Source organism: Rhinolophus sinicus, linkage group LG06 (assembly GCF_036562045.2).
Source record: "Rhinolophus sinicus isolate RSC01 linkage group LG06, ASM3656204v1, whole genome shotgun sequence".
Taxonomy (NCBI): domain Eukaryota; kingdom Metazoa; phylum Chordata; class Mammalia; order Chiroptera; family Rhinolophidae; genus Rhinolophus; species Rhinolophus sinicus.
The window spans coordinates 18,335,990-18,361,058 of record NC_133756.1 but is presented as its reverse complement, the minus strand read 5'-3'; the positions used below and the strand labels follow the sequence as shown (position 1 = coordinate 18,361,058).

The 25,069-nt window shown below is 48.8% G+C and overlaps 1 long non-coding RNA gene across 1 annotated transcript; it reads left to right on the top strand.

The window, feature by feature from the left end:
* The first annotated feature begins 12,190 nt into the window (after positions 1–12,190).
* LOC141572366 (uncharacterized) lies at positions 12,191–24,762 on the top strand. The gene is made up of 3 exons (XR_012497724.1): positions 12,191–12,368; positions 23,861–23,947; positions 24,198–24,762. It is a non-coding gene; the product is annotated as an uncharacterized LOC141572366 (long non-coding RNA).
* Positions 24,763–25,069: the final 307 nt, after the last annotated feature.

The window sequence follows — 25,069 nt, the reverse complement described above, 5'->3', positions numbered from 1 at the left end:
AGATACATCCTCACACCTCCCCCACCCCAGCCTCAGGCTTACACCTGCCAAACCTCCCTCACACATACCAGAAGAACTGACCAAAACCTACTGCTAACATGTCACTCCCTGGATCAGACACCATCCATGGTTCCCCTTCTCTTGGTGGTCAGAACCCAAACTCCCTACCCTGGCATTCCAGGTCCCCCCACGCCTGATGCAGCCTCCCCCTTCCACCTCAGCTGATGCAGTCACCGCCCCCATTTCTCACACACACACACACACACACACACACACACACACACACACACACACACTTTCAAAAACCGGCTCACCATAAATTTGGTGAAGGCTAGGTTTTGGGGCCCCTCACTCACACAGCCCCAGAGGTGTTTTTCTCCAAGGACATAAGAGCAGCAGTTTCAGCCATGCACAGGATACACGGGGCTCCGTTTCTCCACCTGAACTTTGGGGTCGCCAGCCAGCCATGGCCTGCCTACCGTACAGAGCCGGGGTGAGGATGTAGTGAGGGCCTTTGGAACTGTGCAGGGCTAAGCTCATGGAGGCATCACGTGCTGTTACTAGTTGCTGCTACCAAGAACTTGTCTTGGGCAATGTCTTCCCCATGGGACCTGGGTGAAGGCGCAGACACCTGATGTAACTTACGCTCTGCTGTTCCCTGACTACATTCCTCCTTTACTCTCTCTGGGTCTGTGTCCTAAACTGGAGGGTAGCAGATGGGCCTCAATTGTTTTCCTTTGTGGGGTCCAGGGAGCCACGTTGCAGATGAGGTCAAGAGAACTGAGCCATGGGAGCTCAGAGCATTCACTCAAATTAATTCACATCTCACTTCACATGTTGGGTCACTCATCTATTCAGCCACAGACAACTGCCCATCCCCACCCCCCATTCCACCTGCAAGGAGAAGGCCAGAAACTGAGGTTGTAGCAAACGAAAAAGCAGGCACCACCCTTGCCCCAGGCAGCCTACAGTCTATCAGGGAAAGAGAGACACTGAAGTAAATTACAAATACAGAGTATTACGAAAAAGTGCAGAAAGCAACTGGAGTTTGTAATATGCAGACCTCTCCTGGTGTGGAGTGTCAGGGAAGCCCCCCGCCACCTCCCTTTGGCCCTGGAAGAAGCTGTGTTTCAGGGAGATCTGAAAGGTGAATGGATGAGTTAGGTAGGGGGAGAAGTGGGGACGAGAACTGTAGAAAATGCAGAGAGGGGCTGGGTGGCTGAGGGAGGATGAATATGGCAGGGATGCAACTAGACTCATAGCTTTGGTGGCAGGAAGCTAAGGGAGATGCCTCCATGTGCAGAGCACATCACGGTGCTGGCTTCTGTTTCTCTGTGACTAGGAGGTCACGGCGCCTGCTGGGGCTGTTCAAGTTTGACCAGTCAGCCAGGATGGCTGCAGCCTGCGTTTGAGCTTCTGAATCAGGATGTACAAAGCTCCATTAAAGCCTTTTGGTTCCTACTTTCTCCCAGGCCCTCTACTGGGCACTGAAGCTCATATGGAAAGTTCTCTGACCACTCCTCTCTGTTTACTTATTTATTTTCTTTTATGGAAACAAGAATGGAGGGCAGTAAAACAGTGTGCTGTGTGCAGTTGTACAGGTTGTTCACAGTCCAAGACACCCTGCCAAGGAGGAGAGTGGAGGCTGAAATTCAGCCCTTGTCTTGCTCCCCAAGCTATATGCACTGCCATGAGGCTGGATCTTCTGAATAAAAAGTGCTCTTCTTTCCAATTTGCACAAAGATACCATCCACTCTGCACCAGCCAATCTATGAATATGCTGGGCTGTGCCTGCTCAGGGCAACTTTTTCTAATTCTCACAAGGTGTGTGGGCACCACAGGCTCTGGGAGTGAATCAAGATAGCTAGACAGGCACCTTTTTCCCAAAGATTATGAGAAATGAGAATGTTATATCTCAAGGCAGCCCAGCATCTTCCCTAAGAGAGAGGTGTGAGCATAAACGGGACAATTTTTGTAGAAAGAAAGCCCATTGGTCCCCAAGATGAAGGTCAAAGAAATATGAGTCTGGAATTCCTCTAGTTTAGAGTCCCTTACTGTTGCAACTGGGAGGGACCCCTGGGCCATCTTATTTCATCCCCTCATTTTTCATGTGAGACAGCAGAGGACCAAAGAAGTTACATGGCTTCCCTGAAGTCACACAGTGGTGTTCAGGACCGTGCCAGGGCTCCCGACTCCCAGAGCTGTTTCTTTACTGCATCCCCTGCCTGGCCCATCCGACGGAACCCTCATTTGAGCCTCTCAGAGCAGGGGTCACTCCTGTCCCTTCCAGGGCCCCCAACACAGACGTACACAAACATTAATGCACATGCGCAGGCACATACACATACACGTGACTTGGGTGGCCTGGTGGCCTCTCGCACAAGACAGGGCCAGGCTCCCTGTTCACCAGACTCTAAACCTTGGCGCCACTGAGTGGGCTCCAGAACCTTTCAACACCACCTCCTAAGGGATTTCAACTTGATTTTGTTTTTATCTAAATATGTTCCTGTGCCTTATCTCACAGGAAACCGATTATCACCTCTCCCGGGGGACCCACAGGCCCCAGGGACATGCTAAACTTCCCAGGGCAATACTGCCAGGCGTGGGGGGCCCATGGGACAATGGGAAGGATAAAATGACCTCCGGCTTCTCAATTCCCCAACACCACCTCCTTTCCCCAACCTGGGCCCCCACCAGTTCCCAGGGAAGACGGGCTAATTAGGAAGGGACATATCAAGTTGACTGGAAACCTGCAAACTGCACAGGTGGGCTTCTTTCTTGTTATTATTGTTGCTGTGTTTTTAAGCAATGAGTTTTCTCCACTTTTCTCCGTTCTCTGTATCTCTTTACGTCTACATTTCAGAATGTCTGAGAGGCTAGAAGAAAGAGGCCACCAACTCAGAGTAGACAAGGGGCTGCCAACATACTGGTACGTGAGGAGTAATACCAAAACATGGCAGATGTGACTTATTCTTTTTAACCTTTTTATGGTAAAATAACAGGAAACCACACAAAGCAAACATACAGTTTAATGAATCATTATAAGGTGAAAACCCATGTAACCATTACGAAGATCAAGAAATAGAGGCATGCCAGCCATCCCAGGAGCCAGTCTTGGTGCTTCGTCCCAATCACAACGCCTGCCTTCCCTGAAAGTAACTACAAACCTAACTTTTATAATTATCATTTTCTTGTTTTTCCCTATAACTTGATCAGTCAAATGCACATCCCTAGACACTGTCATTTAGTCATGCCCATTTTCTATATTTGATCAATCTTTTAGGTCTCTCCTAATCCCCAGTTTTCCATCTCCATCCCTCAGTTTTCCTGACATCTTTTCTGTTGAAGAACCCTGGCTCTTTGCCCTGTAGAGATTCCAGTCTGGAGTTTGCTGGTTGCATATTCACAGTGCATTCACCGTGTTTATCTGTCCCCTGTTTTCCCATCAAATTGGTGTCTACATCTAGAAAGCAGATCTGACTCAGGCTCAAACACCTTTGGCAAGACGATAGGTGTGGTTGTGCTGTTTCATCAAAAGCACATAATGTCTGGCCATGTCTCTTTCTGGGATTGTTACGCCCACTGATGCTCAGGGTCAAGCTCCATTCATGGCTCAGGTATTACAAAATGGCAAGTGATACCACGCTCCGTCTTTTTTTTTTTTTTTTTTCATTAGTGGGAACACTTGTATTATGACCTATTCTTGGTGCCTTAATTTCCATCATTTACAGTCATGGGTTTGGGTCCTGGGGGGAGTGAGAGTCTCGATGTTCGGGGAGGGGCAGTGATGTGACATGTTTAATCTTGAAATCTCTTAGCAGCTTAGGATATGAGTCCTTGAAGTACTTTACTCAGAGGTAAAGTCCTCTCCAGCTTCTTACCCAGAACCAGAAGCCACTCCGTAGCGTCTCTAATAGTTGACTGTTGAGCCTATGCTTTGTACACTTCATGGATCAGGAAGCTCACTATTTTTCAAGTCAACGCATCCCGTTCTTGGAAAGAGCTGACTGTGAGAGCGCCTCCCTCACACTTTCGACCTGTCTCCTCGTGCCCTCCCTCGGGGCCCCACAGGGCAGGTCTGCTCACTCTACCAGGTCCTTAAAAGACTCCTTCCTGAGGAAGTCTGCCCCGCTGCTCCTCTCCCTCTGCCTCCTCTTCTGGCTGTAATTTCAAATGAAAGCCATAGCTATGGAGCTGGAGCTGTGATTGATGTTTGCTCAAAATTCCAAAGCAGGCTTACCTATAATTTTCAGAAGGCAGACAATCATTTGGAGGCAATCAGGTCCAAGTATCAAATACTAATGCTTCATCTCCCAGGCCAGTCTCACCACAGCACATGCCGACCACGGCAAAGGAAACCTCATGGGCGGGGCAGGTCTTCCATTGTGTAACCCCCTTCACATCCACACCAAAAAGCCACATTTCACAGACACCTAGATGTAAGACAGCAGAGATGGATGAAGTGGCCAAAACGCCCTCTTCTCCTGGTACTTGGCACAACCAGACAACATGAATCAAAAAGAAAATCAACACAACAAAAAATGTGGGTCAAATTGTAATTGAAAGTTGCTTTTGAAAGGGAGGTCTTGAGCCATCATCTTTCCTTCTCCTCTTGAAGCCCCTAAAGTCCCCCTTGGTTAATGACATCACCTTCCACCCAACTTTCCAACACATACCTGAGTCATCCCCAAAGCTTCCCGTGCCCTCAGCCCCCACATTCAATTACTCACCAATCCAGCCATTAGGCCTCAAGAACATCTCTGAAAAGACCTATACTTTTCCATTTGCTTTGCATTAGCTGTCACATCAATGTAGAATATACTGCCCGTCACTCATCAATATCTCTGCTAACACAAGCCTCCCAGCCTTCAAAGCTCAGTCTACAGGCCACCATCCCAAGCCCTTATTTTAGATCCCGACCCCCTTCAAAAGCAACCCTTTCTCCAACAGACTCTCAGGGCTGGATTTATGGAATAAATGAGTGGATTTACTAATTTCATAAACATTTCTCAAGTCCCTTATGTGCCAGACACTATGCTAGGCACTGAATCTCTAGTCATAAAAGCAATAGACAAAATTTTTGTTTATTATAGTTGGCAGCGTAAGACAAGGAATAAAACAAGAAAATTAGATAGTAGTTAGGAAGGTACCATGGAGACAAATAAAACAAGGAAAGGGCTTTTCCTGTGGCGGGGGAGGGGATGAGGGGTTTCTCTACTAATGTGACATTCAAGAACAAGATTTGAATCAGGGAGGAAGTGGACCTATACAGATATCTGAGCAAATGAATGAAATCGAGGAAATGAATGAGCAGACAAACAAACAAACAAATTGTTGGATACAGTGATGAATGAAAGAGGGAGTCACTGAATGAATAAATGACTAAGTAGATGAGAAGGTAAAAAGTGTGTCTCATTTATCTGTTATAATGAATTAAAGTGAATTAGTCAAATTACACTGGCTGGAAATAAACCATCACAGCTATTTCTGTGACTTCCTGGAGCCTATTTGGGTCTTAAAATTGTGTCTAATGAACTTGTGAAATGGTTCCAAGGGCGTTCCTTTTCTTTAGAGGCCTCCAAGTGTTCTATAGGCCACTGTCAAATGGCTCACAGCCTCAGGGGCTCAGCACACCTGGCAACCCTGGGGGAATAGCGGGGGCAGGTCTGCAGAGCCGGGGCCAGTTCTGGCTCTGGTCAGTCTCAGTGCCCATCTATACAACACTCCCAGTCCAGTCCTCCTCGGAATGGAGAGGCAGGCCCATGTGCCCACGCCAGGTGGCCATGCCTGGGGATACACCAAGTACAAAGAAAACGCTGTAGTGATTGCTTCTTCAATCCCCAGGGGAGGTGCCAGGACCCAAAAGACAAGGCGCACCAATGGGGCTCCCAATCGACTGCACATCTGGAAGGGTCACTACTTAGGCTGGACGGGGTTTTAAAATCCTACTACAGATTCCGCCTCTCCACATCTCTGACCTGGTCAGAATTTTGTCAATAAGGATATACAGGGCAGGTTGGAGACACTGAAGGAAGCCCAGAGTTGCAGAAGGGGGAGCAGGCGTGTGGGCTGGCAGATCAAAGGCACAGAGCAGGAAGGAGGGTATGGGGTGCACTAGGGACAACATGGAGCAGCCCCCCACCCTCACCCCACCCCCACAGCACCAGGAGGCAGGATAGCACAAAGTCTACAATCAGGGGCTTTGAAGTCTGACAAACAGATTTCAAGCTTAATCTCTATAAGCTTCAGCTTTCTCTAAAATGGGTACAATAATGACTGTCTAACAGAGGATCAAACGAGACAATGTTTATAAAGCACTGAGCAAGTGCTGGCACATAGTAAACATTCAGTAAACGATAGTCATCACCATTAATGTATTCTAATATGTTATTGATAATAGTAATATGTTGTAAATATATAACAACATATATTCTATTATGATGTTAATAATTATCTGAGTAAGCAGTATGTTGGGGATAATTTAAAAAGCTAATGTGAACTGAGGGTTGCTAGATGGGGGGGGGGATAAGGTAGAAGGTGAGGGGATTAGAAAACAGTCAGTAACCACAAGATGGCCACGGGGTTTTGAAAATTAATTTGGGGAATGTAATCAGTAATGTTGTAAAGACTTTGTAGGGTATCCGATGGACACTTGTCTCATCAGGGAGACCACCTCAGGGATGATGTAGATGCTTGATCACTGCACTGTACACCTGAAGCTGAAGCTGAACAATAGTGAATGTCAGCTACAAGTTTGTATGAATGTATATGTATGTACTTACAAGAAGCAGAGTACAGCATTAGGACTAGAGACAGTGGAAATGTAATGGCTCTGTGCGATGTCAGAGGGATAGTGGATGGGGGAGGGGGGTTCACACAGTGTGAGGGATATAAGAGATAAACGTCTAAGTAAAAAAAAAAAAAAAAGCTAATGTGAGCTCATGTTAAATTAATAGAGGTCAAGAATGCAAAAAAAGGGAGGGAACAGACCACTTTCCTCTGAGCTGGTTGGTTAGATCCTAGTTGATAGCCTGTGTCGAGTCCTGGGACGGCCCCTTGGCAGAACAGAGATGGATGGATGGATACAGAGGAGGCTGTAAATTCATCACATGAGGAGTGGGTACTGTTCAACCAGAATACATGAAGCTGATGGATTGGGTGTGGGCACAGAGGGCAGCGTTGGGGCTGGGGGAGTAAGGATAGGTTTCCAAGCTACAGGAGGCAGGTTTCAGCTCTGTGTGAGGAAGAACTTTCCTTCAGGTCAACAAGACTGCTCTGCAGCGACTAGCCCTGTAGGGAGGGAGCACCCCATCACCAAAGGTATGTCAAGAGAAGCTTGGAAAAGCTCTGCCATACCAAAAAGGGGCTCTCCCAAGAAGGAAGGTTGGTCTCCTTCAACACATAGCCTCACCTGACACTCAGAGTCTCTCATTCATGGCACATCTGTCCTCATTGGAGCCTTGGGGATATAGACATGACTCATCTATCCATCCTTTCTTTCATCCATTCATTCATTCCTAAGCTGCTCTGGACAGTGCCCAGGACATAGCAAACATGAGCTCTCCCTTCTTGGGGGTTTACTTTCTAGAGCAGTAGCTCTCAAATTCTACATGCAATATCCAAGGAGAGACAACTGGATAGCCACCCACAGAAGAATGAAGTTGAACCCTTACCTCACACCATATACAAAAATTAACTCAAAATGGATGAAAGGCCTAAATATAAAAGCCAAAACTATAGAACTCTTATCAGAAAACGTAGGATAAATCTTCATGACCTTGGATTTGGCAATAGATATTAAAATATCACACCAAAAACACAAGCAACAACAATAAAAAACAGATCAGTTGGACTTCGTCAAATTTAAAATTTTTCATGTTTCAAAAGACAATATCGAAAAAGTGAAAAGACAACTCCCACAAAATTGGAGAAAATATTTGTAAATCATACCTGATAAGACATTGGTATCAGAACACATAAGGACAGTTGAAACTCAATAATTAAAAAAACAAATAACCCTATTTTAAAATGAATGAAGGACCTGAAAAGACATATCTCCAAATAAGATATACAAATGGCCAATAATCACATCAAAAAATATTCAACATCATTAGTCATCAAGGAAATGCAAATCAAAACCGTAAAGACATACCACTTTACACCCACTAGGATGCCTATACGCCAAAAGTCTGATACTAAAAGATATTGGTAAGAATGTAGAGAAATCAAAACCTTCATACACTGCAGGTGGGAATATAAAATAGTGCAACCACTGTTGAAAGCAGTCTGGCATTTCTTCAAAAAGTTAAACATACAGTTACCCTTTGACCCAACAATTCCACTCCTCGGTATATACCTAAGAAAATGAAAATATATGTCTACACAAACATGTATACATGAATATTCATAGCAGCATTACATCAAATGCACATCAACAGATGAATAGATAAACAAAATGTGGCATATCCGTGGAATATTATTCAGGCATAAAAAATAGTGGAGTCCTGATATATGCTACAACATAGAGGAATGATGAAAACTTTATGCTAAGTGAAAGAAACCAGTCACAAAAGACCACATATTGCATGACTCCATTTATATGAAATGTCCAGAATAAGCAATCTATAGAGATAGAAAGTAAATTTATGATTGTTTAGAACTGGGGAGATGGGCAAGTAGGGGAGACGAAGGGAAAGGGTGTGGGGCTTCTTTTTGAGGTGATGAAATGTTCTAAAACTGTGGTGATGGTTACACAACAATAAATATACTAAAAATCATTGGATGACATACTTTAAGTGGGTGAATTATTTGGTATATGAATCTCAATAAAGCTGTTACCAAAAAAAGAATCACCCAAAGAGGGCTTTGAAGCATTATTGCCAGAGCTCCCGCGGGAGGGGAGGCAACATCTCCCACTTCCTGAAAGTATGCAAGCTGCCTTACGGTCACTGTTACTTGCCAACTTTACAACAATCTATCCCATTGGCACTACAGGAGCACAGGCTTTTATCTGTAATTCTGAAATCCAAGAAGCTCTGAAAAAGGAGAGCTTTTCCATAAATTTGCAGAAATTCATTTGGTGTCAAAAAACCGCAACCAAATTCACATGAGGCTATCTATGGTCTTTACACTTAATATGAATATTCATACATTTCACTGCAGAAATATCACATGTTTGTTTACAGGCTACTCTCCTTACCCTGGTAGGGGTGTTTTTTAAAGTATAGTATATACAACATTGCTTCCTAAATATCTGAAAAATGCTGACTTCCAAACTACAGCTGGCCCCAAGCATGTCAGATAAGGGACTGTGGATCTACATTTGTTCCCATTTTATAGATGGAGAAAACTGAGTCTGAGAGAGGCAAAACAACCTGCCTTAAGTCCCAGAGAGAGGACTCTCGCCTTAGTCCTTCCTCCAGCCAGGAAGACCTTCTGTGCCTTGTGTGCATCCTTCTCTGCTATCCTTGTTGGCCCAGGGCACTTGGGAGCTCCTGTCTGCCCTGGTGTATAGGCGCCTACCATTCCAGGCCCGTCTCAGGCCGGCTCCTGGCAATGGCTCCCCCACCACAGGAGAGGCGTGCCTGCCTGACCAGGAGCTGGAGCTGGAGCCGGAGCCTGCTTTGTAATTTGCTCTGCCAGCCCACCCTCCCAGCTGCAAACGGAAAATCCGAGAAGGTGGTCTGCTTTTCTGGCAGATGTCAGCCCCAGCCGGCTGGGGACAGTGCAGCTCAGCAAAGAAAGGCCTGCTGCAGAGTCTGGCACAGTGGCTGCTGCTAGGTTGGAAACACATTTTGGTGGAATTAGCAGAGAGGAAGAATGTGAATTCTGCAACACCGAGACGCCTACGAAATATCTTGTCAGCAAGAAAACAGAGTGAGGGCCGCTCCTTCTCCACCTCTCGCCTGCCCAGTGATATTTGTTAATATAGTTAATAATAATGATAGACGCTGCTATGTAATTAGTGCCTGCTCTGGGCCAGGGGCCGGACTCAGCACTTTTCAGACATTGACATGCCCCAGGATGTGAAGTATTATTGTCCCATTTTTCAGAACCAAAACTGAGCCTCCAGGAGATGGTATGACTTGCCTGAGGTCACACAGCAAGGATAAGCTTTTCCCCACCCTCACACAGTGGCTCTTTAGCCAAAAGTCTATAAAGAAGCCGAACCATTTCCTCAAGTCAGAGTTACTCAAGGGGAAACAGTGAGGCAGCTTTAATTCAGTTTGCTTCCTTCCCTCCCTTTTTGGGTTAGGAATGCCCCCACAGCCATGCATTCCTCTGCAACTTTTCCCTCCAGAAGCTTCAAGGATGACTTACCTACCCATTCCATAGATGAGGAGACTGAGGCCTGCAAAGAGAAACTAATTGCATCAGGCCACAAATCCCGGTCTTCCTCCTTCCGTGTGATGCCTCCGTGTGGCTCTCAGCTGGGAGAATCACGATCCCTTTCGTTGGTGGACAGAAAGACAGCCTAAGACCATAAGAGTCACAGGAGGGCACTGCTGTACATGGATTTGCCATTCACTCACTCATTCATTCATTTTAAAACCCTGGATACACCCCTTCTCTGAGTACCCGCTGGGTACTAGGGACACAGCAAGGGATCAAATTGTCCCTGACTCCTGGGAGCTCAGAATCTAGGCAACCAACTCGCACACCCACAATTCTAACCCAATATAGTGTAAGTTGCAGGGGAGTAATCTAAGACCCAGAGGAAACATAGGAGCCCCCCTCCCACCCCCAGCCTGCCAGCAGGGTCAGCGAAAGCTTCACAGAGAAGTTTGAGCTGAGATTTAAAGGTTGCGTTGACTTTGGTCAGGTGGGCAAGCTGGAGAAAGGCACTTCAGGCCAAGAGCACAGCATATGCCATGGTCCAGAGGTGGGCGGGACAATGGGGACCCCTTAGGCAGATTGGGGTGGCCACAGGATAAAGCAGAATTCTTCTGTGATCTGGGAACTATCTCCTCACCCAAGTAGCCATGGAGAATCATAGCCAAAAGGACCCTACAGGAGGGGCAGGTTTTGAGGGTGGCTGTCACTGTTATGGCACCAATATCCTAAGTAAATGGTCCCATCAATGAGAAGACCCTACCCTGGGCTCTAGAGTCTGGGCAGCCCCTGAGGCTTTGGACCAGCCAATGACGACTTTTGGTCATTAATTGCAGCATGTGCTAATGTTTGATAAATTGCCCAACAGTTGCATTAGCTAATAACTCCCCGAACAAAACCAGGGAGTTCATCTGTTTTTATAAGACGCCCAAGAGCATCCTGGGAACAGGCACGGTGGTCGTGAATAAAAGAGAAACATTCATTTATGGTAATTGGTTTCAGCTCCTCACTTGGCTGCTTGTCCTGACCTAAATGTATCCAGTTGTTCCCTTTGCCTCGCTCTGGTTTGGGGGTCACTCCTAATGGTTTAATTCAACAAAAAATGTCTGCCATTTCCTGTAACCTCTGTCTTTTTTCACCCTGCTCCCAAACGGTTTTCTTGCAAGCAGCATCTCTGCAAGTCCCTCCTGGAGCTGTTTCCTTCTCAGGGAACAAAGTCAAGATTGTTGACAGAGAAAAAAGGTCTTAAGTCCAAGCCAAGACAAGAAGGTCGGGGAGGGGATAAATGAAGGTAATAATCATTTGTTTGTCTTCCACCCGGACTTCACAAAGCAGGTTTTGTCCAAGGCCGGTGGTCAGGGATTCTGACACAGAACACGGCCCTGGTGACCAGGGGCAATTTATGGGCGGGAATGAACACAAATCCCCATTCATGGAGCCGGCTGGGAGGAAGTGACTGAGGAGGTACATTCTCGCCTGGCCCTCCCCGTGTCCCTCCCGCGGTCTAAAGCTGTGGAGGGCTGGGAGGGGCTCGGTGGGTGCTGTGAGTCTTGGCCAAACTTCAAACCCTGAGTGCGGCCCTGCCTTCCCCTAGATGGCTTTTTTTTTTTCCAGTCATGAGCACAGATTGTCTCCCTGTTGTGCGGTGCCCAGAAAGGGGATGGAAAGGGCTGGTCCCTCCGTTCCCAGCTGGGCCTCCATCCTTCAGGTGGATTCAGGAGTGTCTACCGGCATTTGGCACCGAGGATAAGAGGCGGGAGTATGGGGGGTGGGGCGGGGCTGGGGATCAGGTCTGGAATACATTGTCAGCAGGACAGCTTGTAAACTTTGTTGGGATGCATCTGGTAGAAAGGCGTTGTATAAATATTAGATCGTTACCGGTGTATTGTGTTTCCTGCTTGGGCGGAGGAGGGGCTGGCGGGCCCCAGATGCCTTTCGTCAAGAAGACAAGGATGGCTTCAAGGAGACCTCCGAAGGTTGCTGCTTGCCCACAGGCCGTCCTGAGCGGCAAGGCTCAGAACCTGGGGAGGGCAGAGGTGAGTGCCAGCTCAGCCTGCCCAGGCTCTCCTCCATGAGCCCTCTACACCAGGCTGAAGGGAGAACAGGAGCCTGACGGGGTGGGTAGAGCAGAGAAAGCCAGCTGGTATAGGCAGGCGGGGGTCACTTTGTCTCACTGTGACAACTTGCCCCTCTCTGTGAGTCCCTCCTCCCTCTGAATGGCCATCTCAATCTGATTTTACGATATTTATGAATACCTACTCGGTGCCACCTTGTGCTAGGCACAGAGGACAGTGGTGGATACAGCTTCATGGTAGGGAACTCAGCAACCTCCAGACCCTCCTAGGTTAGAATGCCAGACAGGGGCATTCTTAACTGTAAAGCTCCTTCCTGCTTACCTAGAGCATTGAGTGGCATCACTTCTCAGTGCCTGTACATCCCAATCTGAGGGCATATTTGCAAGCCAATTGCAAGCAGCAATCTGAGGAGCAGGACCTGACAGGGCCACCCTCACCAGTGAGTCGCTGGCACACCATTTGCATCATCATCACCCAAATCTGCTCCTCCCCATTCTAGAAATCTCGCTGATTTCCTTCTGGCCATGACTCCATGGCTACTTGGGTGAGGAGATGGTCTCCAGACCTTAGTGGAATTTTGCTCTATATTCTGGCCACCCCAATCTGCCTAAGGGGTCCCCATTGTCCCACCCACCTCTGGACCATGGCATATGCTGTGCTCTTGTCCTGGAGTGCTTTTCTCCAGCTCGCCCACCTGACCAAAGTCAACTCAACTTTTAACTCTCAGCTCAAACTTCTCTGTGAAGCTTTCGCTGACCCTGCTGGCAGGCTGGGGGTGGGAGGGGGTCTCCTATGTTTCCTCTGGGTCTTAGATTACTCCCCTGCAACTTGCACTATATTGGGTTGGAATTGTGTGTGTGCGAGTTGGTTGCCTAGATTCTGAGCTCCCAGGAGTCAGGGACAGTTTGATTTCTTGCTGTGTCCCTAGTGCCCAGCTACAGCTCAGAGAAGGGATGTGTTCAGAAAGTTTGAATGAATGAATGAATGAATGAATGAATGACATCATCATCATCATCATCATCACAATGGTTACCATTTGTTTTACATACAAAGTCTGACAATTAAGTTCGCGAAATCATCCTAGAAAAAGTGCTACATACCTCATTACCTAATATCACCTTCAAAGTACTACCCTTGAGAAGCTATGCACTGACACCAATGCCTAGTCCACCCTTCAAAGCAATATTGGAACTCTTTTTCTGGAATGGCCATCAGAGCTGTCGTCATATTACCCTTGATGTCCTGAATGTCATCAAAATGTCTTCCTTTCAATATTTCTTTTATCTTTGGGTAAAGATAGAAGTCACTGGGGGCCAGATCAGGTGAGTAGGGAGGGTGTTCCAGCACAGTTATTTGTTTACTGGCTAAAAACTCCCTCACAGACAGTGCCGTGTGAGCTGCGGCATTGTTGTGATGCAAAAGCTTCTTTGAGACCATTTTTTTTGCACATACCTTTCTCATGCCAAGATTTTCAGTTAAGATTTTCCTAACTGTTTCTCTATTGATGTTTACTTGGTCTGCTATGCTTTTCACAGTCAGACAATGATTTTGACACATAATTCAATGAATTTTTCCAATGTTTTCATCAGTTTTGCTCATTACTGGCCGTCCTTACCTCTCTTCATCAGTGACGCATCCTCTCCCCTCAGAAAAACATTTACTCCACTTGTACACTGACGTTTTCTTCATGGCATTATCCCCATAAACTTGGACTAACATGTCCCTGATTTCACTTCCATTCTTGCCAAGTTTAACAAGAAATTTAATGTTTGTTCATTGCTCTAATTCAAGCACAGACATTCTCACAACGGCACACAAAAACACGCAACAAAATAATGAACACTACTCAGCAAGCCAGCACCACATGTCGACAGGAACACAGCTGTGAGACATTGATATACCAAGGTTATGAAACCTTACTGAGCTGTTTCTACAGTGCTGCCAACGTAAGCACACGGTGGCAAGTTCGCGAACGTAATTGTCAGACCTCGTATTCGCACTATCAAACCAAACATTTTATCTTCATAACCTCATATACATGAGGTTGATCCTGTCAGTGCCCATTTCACAGTTGAGAAAACTAAGGCCCAAGGTCATACAGCCAAGGCATTCAAACCCAGGTTTTTTGTCTCCCATATGGGCTTAAGAAGCTTTTCCATTGTCAGGCATCAGAAAGTGAAAAGGAGCCTGGGAAAAGGGGCCGGCTCTGCCCGTGGCTCAGGTAGGACTTCCGGAGGCGGCCCCTTTGAGCTAAGACTTGGAGGATGAGCAAAAATTTGACAAGGAGCCCCGCTGAAAATAGACATCATCTCTCCCCATTCCAGAGGCCTGGCTGACTTCCCAGCCCCTTCCACTTCCCATCCTGAGCGTTCAGCATTTCTAGCCTGCGCGCCCTGTGCAGTTGCCCACGGTCTCATGCCTTAGAGTCTGGCCTCCTCCCCATGTGATCACATCCAATCCCCCCAGCAACTCCATAAAGTGACATTGTAATGTCCTGATAAGAAAACAAAAGCACAGAAGTGTCATAGTGTGCCTCAAGACTCACAGCTAGTAAATAGCAAGACTCAAACTCGGGTTCATAATTGTGATGTCAGACTCCTCAGTATTTGAGGGTGCTCCAAGTGTAGGACTGGACTTTGAGAAACCTGAATGTAACAGCTGGCTCTGTCACTGTCTCATCTGTCCCCTGGATCTGGTCCCCTCTTCCTAGACCTCAGCCTGTCATCTCTAGAGCAGGAGAATCACTGAGGGGAACTGGCCTTTTTGGTATCTGAGGTGCTTTTGAATTGATGTCATTTTGTTCCTACAGAGCTCTGCAACGCTGGAGTTCCAAGCATTAGCATCTCCATTTTGAAGCTGGGGAAACTGAGGCCCTGGGGGATTACATGACCAGAGCATTAGAGCATGCTCAGAAGAGGAGACCCAGGTGTGGCGAGGACTAGACCCTGAGAACTGAGGGGCAGTGAGGATGCTGAGGCTATTTAATCTAGAGCAGTATGGAGTGGCCGGGGATAGAGTGTCTGCCTCAGGTCTAGACAAGGCACTCCCATGGTAAAAGGCGCTGGGAGAGTGTAGCCTCTACAGACAGATGTCCAGACTCTGAGGGTCAGAGAAAGTTCAGCAACATCTAGTCTAGGCCATAGGTTATTTCCCTGCCAGGTGTTGCCTGGCTTTGTCTTGAATACCTCCAGTAACAGAAAGCTCACTACCTATCAATGCAGTTCATTTCATGTGGACTGTTCTGATTTTAGCTCATTCAAAGGAAACATTTTTTTATTAAGAAGCAATAGGGATCATCTAGGAGAAGAGGCTGGGAGCCAGCCTAGACTTGTCCCAAACACCCAGAAATAGACATGAACTCTGCCTGCCCAGGGTGCCCTCTTCTTTTGCAGTGACAACAGACATGTATGTAGCACATGACAGTTTACATTTGTCCAATGCATCCTCATCCTCCTAACCATCTTGCCAGATAGCCAAAGCAGGAATTATCAGGCAGCCAGGGCAGAAGGAACAGTAAGGGTCCAGAGAAGGTAGACTGCTGCACCCAGGTCACTCAGCCAGGGAGAGGCTGTGCCAGGACCGGACCTCCGACCTTCACTGCCCCAGGGCTGCTATCACAGGGTGCCTGTCCAGTCACTGAATAGCCACCCACATAGGGGCTGGCTGCAAAGAACTCTCTGGCCCACTTCCAAATTTAGAATGGGGCACCCTTGAACCCCTTGGAATTCTAGGCTGTGCTATTTTTAGGCCGATCAGCTGTTCCACCCCTGTTCCCCTACCCCAGGCCCCCCAAGCAGATTTCCCAAGCAATCAAATCCATGTGTCATCAGTTCCAGCCCTGGTGCTTTGCCAGGTGAGCACTGGATGCTCTGGCACCACCAAAGAATGCATGCCCCATCCAGACTGGAACATTCATGTCTTTCCTGATGGTCCAGACCCCAGAATTCCCTGCCTCATTCTATCTGAGGTCAGACTCTAGACACCCCAATGTCTTTCCACACCTTCAGGAAACTCCAGAAACTAGCCAAAGAAGTTAATTAAGGACCAGAGAGAGGTCTGGGCACGCCCTGAGGTCCTGGCCCAAGTTTTCCCACACCCCACAAAGTCCATCTAATTGCTTCCTATCTGAGCTGGGCCAGGAAGGACTGATGGTGGCTTCTTCTCCTGGTCCCCAGGAAGTAGCCTGGCCCTGAGTGAGTGACACAGTCCCAGACAGCCCTGGGATCAAATCCCTGCTTGGCCACTTGTAGCCAGAAGACCTCGAGCCAGGGCCTCCACCCCACTGACTCCATTCCCTCATCTCTAAATGTGCACATTGTGCTGTGAGGCTTCAGTGACAACATGCATACAAAAGGTTTCACACAGGACACAGCAAGGAGCTGGCTCCCTGACTTTTTCAGCTATTATCACTTCTTAATGAGAGAAACAAAACCTTACTAAATGAGCACAAAGAGGGAGGGAGGCAGCAAGCTTGTGACTGGACTTTGCAAGGGTGAGGCACCTGTATGATCCCCATCCCCCTCAGCCCTGTCCCTGAGATTCTTGTCTAGAGCAGCTCCTCCACGGCAGTGCCGCCCTTGGACTCAGGCTGTGCGCACTCTTGCAGCCCCAGCTGCCCAGACCACTCCCAAAGGCACAGGAGGCCCCAGTCTGGAAGTGTTGACTGTTCCCTGGACCTCAGCTCCCAGGTCAGTGAGTGCAGGGACCACAGCCCCCACCTACCTCACAACCCCACAGGGGCAGGTATACAGCAGGCACTGAGACCTGTAGAACACTGGACTCCTGGAAGGACACAGAGTTGAAAGATCATGGGCTTTGTAATATGACAGGCCTGGTTTCAATCCCAGCTACGTGACTGCCAGCACGTCCCTTACTCTCTCTGAGACTGTCACCTTATCTGTGAAATGGGTGTGAGAATTCCAACTATGTGTGTTAGCTGTGGAGGGTAAAGAGACCACATATGAGGCCCTTCCTTGTCGTGAAGCTATATTTCCCTGATGGTCTCCTCAACAGCTCTTCAGACCATCACAGACCCACAAGGAAATGGAACCCAGGAGAGGAAAGGGCACCTCCAAGGTCACACAGAGAATTGTCAACCCAGGACCCAAGAACCAGATCCTAGATTGGACCCTTTTCACACTCAGTGAACAGAATCTATAATGAATGCAAAAAAGAAAAATTTTGGAGGCTCTGCCCTGGTCCAGAAAGACTGTGAGGCCAGTCAGGGAGAAAGGCTTTCTGGGAAAGGCCTGCCCACAGATCCCCAGGACAGTGTCTGCCCAGCCGGGACTCACTTCCTGAGGCCGGCACACACATGCATTGCCAATGTGTTAGGACTTAGGCACGGTCCCTGCCATGGGAACCAGCCACCTCCCTCTGCCAGCCGCCCTTAATTCTTCCAATGTGACTGAGAGCTAGTGAGACTCTGAGGGAGGGAGTGGGGAGGAGAGGGAGGAGCGAGACCATCTCTGCTGACAGCTCATTTACAGCCCGCCCATCAAGTGCACTTTCCCTGTGGGAACCTGGCCCCTGGGAGCAGAGAAGCTGGGAGGCCAGTTCACAGCTACCAATGACACATTGCAGGCACCAGGGAGACGCCTGACCGCTTTCACTCAGAGTGGCTCTGGGGACCGCCACAGCTGGCCAGAACCACGAAAGAATGGGCTAGCCCAGCCAGCCAGTGGAGGTCTGGTGGCTGTGGAACAGGCCTGAGGCGGAAAATAAACTCCCTACTCTCCAATCCCCACCCAGCCACAGTGTATGGCCAGGACAGCAGGGCTAACCAGCCTGGCGGGGCAGGTCAGGGAGGGGAAAATGGGCAGGGAGGTCAGTGATGCAGCGCTGACTGCCCAGGTAGCAGGTCTCTATGGGCAGCTCCTGAGTGACTGAGACCACGTGGACTGCTAACTCACACGAGAAGATGGCGCTGCTCTTCCAAGTCTCCCGCCGCCTGCGGTGTAACCCTGGGTTGGATTCAGCCTGTCTGAATCACTGAAGAGGGAGCAAGAATGCCTCTCTAAGTAGAATAAGACTAACATTGTAAAGAGAAGAGGATATCAGAGGCAATTGTCTGCCATGCAGACCCCCAGGCTGCTTCCTCTGGTTCAAACTATCCCAGAAAGCTGAGGGTGAATTAGGACGTGGGTTGGGATGAACTCAAAAGCTGTGAACTCAAAGAACATTCACTGGTGCCAAGGACTGGGCAATGCTGAGGACACTGAGATGGATCAGCTGTAGTCTTTACCCTTCAGGGCTTCTCAGTCTAGTTAAGAACTCATTGTCACAAAAGACAAACTGGTCAGTGTGGTACTGGAGGGTCAGACATTGTCCCAGAAGAGATAGGGATGGGCAGTCAGTTTCCACAGGGAGAGCTGGGAAATCACCTGGAAAAGATGGCAGTTGTGCCAGGCATTAAATGTCATTGTCTTTCTCTTGTTATGAATGGCACAGAGCAGGAAAATCAGGGATGAATGGATGGAGGTTAAATGGTCATACTGGCAAGCAGACATGAGAACATAGGAATGTTTCATTGAATTGATTCTTACAATAATTCTTCCAAGTAAAAGGACGGAAATGACAGCCCCTTCCCCAGATTATTAATATGAACAAAAATCCAAATATAATGAAATATATCCTTTTAATATATTTTACATGATATATAACCAATGTATTATCATAACCTGAGAGGCTGAGAGAAAGTGACTTGTTTCAGGTGACATAGTAAATTAATGGCAAGTTCAGGATCAGAACTCAAGGCCTCTGTCTCCCGTCCAGTACTCTGTCCACTCCCTAATGCCCGCCTATTCTAGTCTCCTATCCTCCTCCTCCTCCACATAAACATCTGTAGAGAGAAGGGGGGAGAAAGAGAAGGAAGGAGGGAGGGAGAAAGGAAAGGAGGAAGGGAACCATCATGAGTTTGTGGTAAGAGTCCTGAGTACTGGCCCCTGATCTTAAACAAGTCATTTCACTGGTCTTGGCCTTTTTCTCTGTCAGAAAAATGGGCTGTGAAAACCTCCTTAGATCACAGATAGGAAAAGTGCTTTGAAGGTAGGAAACGTACTTTGAAGGCAGGAAAAGCCTTACAAATGGGGGGTAGGGGGAGCCATCTTAACAATGGCTCCTCACCAATAGAGTGATGCTCCCCGGCTTCCAGAGAGAAATGAGTCCAGAGGCCAGGTCAGAAGAACAATCCTACTGACTAGGCTTCCAGGCCCCCAAGGCAGCATGGAGTGTGGGAGGTTGGGGGCAGAGGGATGGGGTGCAGGCAGGCACCAGGTGCTGACCTGGGAATACGAATAAACAAAGTCCTGATGCTGGGCTCTAAGCTCCACGGCGGTGAGGGGAGAGAGCAGAATTGAGCAGACACCACCAGTCTTAGCTGTCTGTGGCAGCAGGTGGGGCCCAAGAAGGAAGAGACCAACAGCAGCAGGTACCCAGATGCGTTGGCCTCTGAGTCCAAAATCTCAGCTTCGAGTTGCCATTTTGGAGACTGCCCAGTCCTTTGCTCTCTTGCTGGGTCTCAGTGCCTTCACCTGCAAAGTGAGAAGAATGCCTCCTCTGCCTGCCTCCAACAACGGTGGGCAGTTGTCCCCAGGGCCAGTGCAAGCCCAGCCATTTCTGCCCAGACAAGGCCCCATTACCCACACATAGCAAGAGGTGCCAAGGATGGGGGTGGGCAGCACACAGAAATGGCCTTCCCAGCCCTGGCGTGGGTGGAGTTGGAGCCACCGTTCCCAACCTGTGTGTGCCCAGAAGGCATTGCCCTGTTTACTGGAGCATGAGGAACAAGAGCATTCACCCTCATTTGTTTTATTACATACAATGATGTTTTTGTCTCAGGGTGTAAGTGGGCCATGCTCTCTACTCCTATGCTAATCTCTTCTTGTAATCACAAGGTAGTTAGACTGTGGATTCTGGAGCCAAGTGCCTGGGTCAGAATCTAGGCTTTGCCCCTTCTTAGCTGTGTGACCCTAAGCAAGTCACCTAATTTCTCTGTACCTCAATTACCTAATGTGTAAAATGCGGATAATGATAGTACCTGCCTCATAGCACTGTTGCAAGGATTAAATAACTTAATGTGCACTAAGAGCTTAGAACAGCACCCCACACATAGTACGCAAAATACAAGTGTTAGCTATTAATAATAATATCACCTGAGGCTCATCCTCGGTATTGAGTCCTCAGGAAGCTTTCCTGACGCACAGGCTGCTCACAATCCTCTTAGCCGCCACACGTCACTGTGCTTCCTTCTGACACTTGGCCTTCTTCTTGAGCCCATTTTATAGAAAAAGGAAACTGAGGCCCATAGAGGTTAAATGAGTTGTCCCCTTGCCCTGATCTTCCATTCTTGACTCACACACCTTCAAAAACAGGAAACTGCCTCCCCACCCCGCCTGGAGGGGCGCTACCATCTGAGCTGAGTGTTACAGGGTAAGAGTTAACCGGGAGAAAGTTGGAGGTGGAAAAGCAGGCACTCCAGGCAGAGGCCCAGCATGATGAAGCCACAAAGGTGAACCATGCCTGGGTGGGAGGAAACTCTAGCCGTTGGTAATGCTGGAGCACAGTGAGTCAGGGGGCTAGCAAGAGATGAGGATGCAGAGGTGGCCTCTACTAAGTCACAAGGGCTTTGAATCCTAGGCCAAGAGGCACAGATGTGATACTACAGCAACAGGGAAGCCATTAGACCACTTTTAGCAGACATGGAAATGGCCAGATTTCCATTTGGGGCCCTCAGTGAGCTATAAACACTGTGCAAAGCTAACTATTACGGCTAATAATGGTTTATCACCCTGCACCATAATTGCCGTTTACACATCCATCTCCCGCCAGATCATGAAGCCCACTAGGGCAGATCTGTGTGTCTTGTTTATCCCTGTGTCCCTATGCTTGGTACAGAGCAGACACTCGGAAGCTGTTGCGCTGAATTAATCAATTAAAATAAAGCACATGATGCCAACTGCTATGAATTGTTTCACAGAAGAAAAACTTGGCCCTCATTCTAAACCCTGATGCCACCTCTTCCTGCGGAATGGCTTTGGCAAGACACATTACATCTCCGAGCGTCAGCGTCCTCCTCCTCAAAATGAGTTTAATAACTCTTCCAACATGAGTTTAAGAACTACTTCCTCCCAGAGTCATGGTGGATCTCCCAGCACAGCGCCCGTCTGACACTGGCAGAGGCCCTCTATATGTGACAGCTAAAAGAACATCATTGGCCACAAAGCTGCAAAACTGCTGCTTGGTACAGAGTTCAGCAAACAGGAGGGAGGATTTGAAATCTGAGGACCTGGGTTTGAATTCTGACCCTGCCCTTTCCCAGCTGTGCAAGCTTAGGGAAGGAAATGAACCTCTCTGTTCTCCTCACCTGTTCAATCTAAGTATGAACAAAAATACCAATCTGAAGATCTGGTTGCGTGGACTAAAGGAGATAACAGATTACAAATGCTTCGTGTATACAAATGTGGGCGATGATTATTGTTATCATGACAGCGCATAAAACCCGGGTGGAGCTTCCTATTATAAACAAGCTCTCTCTCACCCCACCCGCAGACCACGGGCTGGCTCGGTGCTTTGTTCCCAGGAAGGGCATAGCTGGAGGGGCTGGCTGGGCGGGGGCAGAGGCCAGGGCGGGCTCCTGGCTCCCACCATCTGCACCACAGGGTCAGCCCATCTGTCCAGCAGTGGGCACACATGTGGCCTCATCTGAGGGCGTGGGGTCATTGGGGTCAAGCAAGAGAAAATTGGGGGCAGATGAGGGGAAGGTTCCAGCTTATTTTTAGAAAAGGGGGAAAGAGAGGAAGACAGGAAGGCCCTTGTTCCTCGGCATATCCACCATGTGGATGGCAGGCGGGCGGGCGGGCAGCCAGGCAGCACTGGAGACAAAGATGGGTCCACTTCTGTGGCTGCTGCTCCAGCTGCTGCAGGACCTCAGATGACTGCACGACCCAGCCTGTCAGCACAGCGTCCTCACTTGCAGCCCTGGCTGCATCCAGGTGGCACTCTCATGATGTAGAGCCCAGGACCCTGCACGAGACTACGTCATCCAGAGGGCTACGTTTGGGCTTTAGGACTGACCCTCCAGCTGCAGTGTAGAGGAGAGTTGTGACGTGGAATCTGGTGGCAGGGAAGCCAATGGGCACTCCCAGCACAGGGCCTGGCACATGATGGTGATTCTGGAGCCAGATTGCTGGGATATGAATCCTGGCTCTTCCACTTCCTGGCTGTGTGATGTAGGGCCAGTTGCTTTATCTTTCTGTGCCTCAATTTCTTTGTCAGTAAGATGGACAGAGTCATAATTTGTTGTGAAAATAAATCAATATGTGTAAAGCACTTAGAACACTCAGCTTGCACTTGACACTCAGCACTCAGCAAGCACTTGGCATCAGTTGTCATTGTCAACCTATAGTAGGGCATGTACTGCTGGGGTGGCTTCGTCTGGAGAGGAGTGAGCTGAGCATGCATTATGCTCTCCTGCAGGACCCTCAATGGAGGTGAGGCAATGGAGTGCGGTGGGCTTGGTGTGGCAAACAGGCCAGGTCGGGGGGGCAGCCGGGGAGGGGACACGGGAGACCTGCTCTGTGGCAGTGGGGCCAGCCCAAGGCTGGACGTCGGCAGGCCTCACTGTGGCTCCCGTGAGCGTCTTTGGAAAGAGCTCAAAAATGACAGGAATTTTCCAAATCGCCTGTTTTTCCATTCTCAGGCCCCCCAGCCCCCCCATCCTCAGATCTAACTCTGAACAGAACTTTGAAATGTGTCAGGAACAAGAAGGTGAAAGTGTAAAAACTCCACAGAGGATTGTTAATCCTGCGTCTGTGTGGCAGCAAGCCTGCCAGAGCCACAGTGAAAAAGTGTGCATGTGGGGGTGTGCACACACGTGTGCACGTGTGAGCCTGTGTGTGTCCTCTGACAAGAGCGTATCTGGCCACGAGAGCTGATGTACACAGGTCAATGAGTGGCTACCAGTATTGACACACGTGCCTCCTGTCCGTGTAGACATGCGACTGTGTGCTCATGTCAGTGTGTGTGTGCCTGCATCTATCACACATGGGCTCTCCCTGGAGAGCCCTCAGAGACCACCCACAGCCGCCCGGAGGGGAGGGAGGTGCCTGTGATTCCACAACAAGTCCGGGGTCGGAGTTGGAACCGAGGAGCACCATGAAGAAGGTCGACTTTGAAATCTGACAGGGCTGGGTTTGAATTTTGGCTCTCCCATTGACCAGCTGAGTGACCTTGGGCAAGTCACTTCACCATGCCTAGCCTGTTTCCTCATCTGGAAATAAGCATTTTCAAACTCAAAGGGTGTGGTGAGTGAGACCCCTCAGTCACTGGTGGGCTTGATGCTCAGGTCTCCTGACTCCAGTGCTCCTTGATGAATCCAAAAGAACACCCAACCCAGAACAGCTGAAGGCTAAGGGGCAAGGTCTCAGGACTCACGCATGGTCTCTCTTCTCCAGATCACCCTGGGAGAGTCCAGAGACCTGTGTTGGGAGGTGAGAGACCCAGCTTCTAGTCCCAGGCTGGCAACAACTGTCTGGCCTTAAGTAAGTGTCTGCTTCTCTCTGGGCCTCAGTTTCCCCACCCCTGCCAGGAGGGATAGCTAGGGGACCTCTCAAGAGCCTCCTTACTCCAAAGACCCCTGGCTCCACAGGGGAAAGTAATTGGGAACAGCTGCCACTAGAACGAGCACGGGGCATTTAGGAGGGGGTGGTCTCTGGGCTTCCCCAGCCACCGGACACTGCCCCGTGGTTTATGTCAAATTGTCAGCCCCAATCCTGCTTTTCTCCTGGGCAGGGCTGCCTCCAGTGGGCCTCAGGAGAGGTGGCCTGTCCAGCCGCTGTGTTTACAGTGCTCAGACGCCACCGGGAACCTGATCTGGGCAGACCAGGGTGGGCCGCCCCACTGGGCCCAAGCCATGTCCACACTCATTTCCCGGAGACTGAACACGGCTAGCCGCCCGCCTTGCTGAGTCCAGCTGCCCAGCCACCCGCCCACGGAGGGCCCAGCTTCTTGCAGGCAAGCACCTTGGATGACTGCAGAATGCACCAGGGCCCAGAAAACCAGAGCAGGGCTGAGGAGGAAGGCACCAAGGGAGAAAGGAAGGGACATCCTTCTTCTAGTCAGGTTCATGCTTCGCTCCCTAGACCAGGTCCTCTCCACACCCTCTTTCCAGGCGCGTATACCCTGCTGGCTTGGTGACGGACTGGCTGCTCCATGCACTGTCATCGGGATCAGAGTCAGCAAACTACAGCCCACAGGCTGAATCCAACCAACCATCGCCTGTGAGTGAAAATTGCCTTTTACATTTTTAAATGGTTGGGGGGGAAAAATCAAAAGAAGAATATTTTAAGCCACATGAAAATTACATAAAATTTACATTTGTGCCCATAAATAAAGTTTTATTGGAACATGGCCTCTCTCATTCATTTATATATGCTGGTGGCTGCTGTTGCCCTACACCAGCAAGGTCAAATAGTGTGATGGAGACCGTATGGCCCACAAAGCTGAGACTATTTACTCTATGGCCTATTACGGAAAACATATATCGACCTCTGATTTAAATTCTTCGTGAGTGACAGTATAAACCTGGCAGTGCAAGAAATGTCGTTCTCTTTGTTTCCTCTCAGTAAATTTCTTATCCCAAGTTTCTGGGGTCATTCCACATT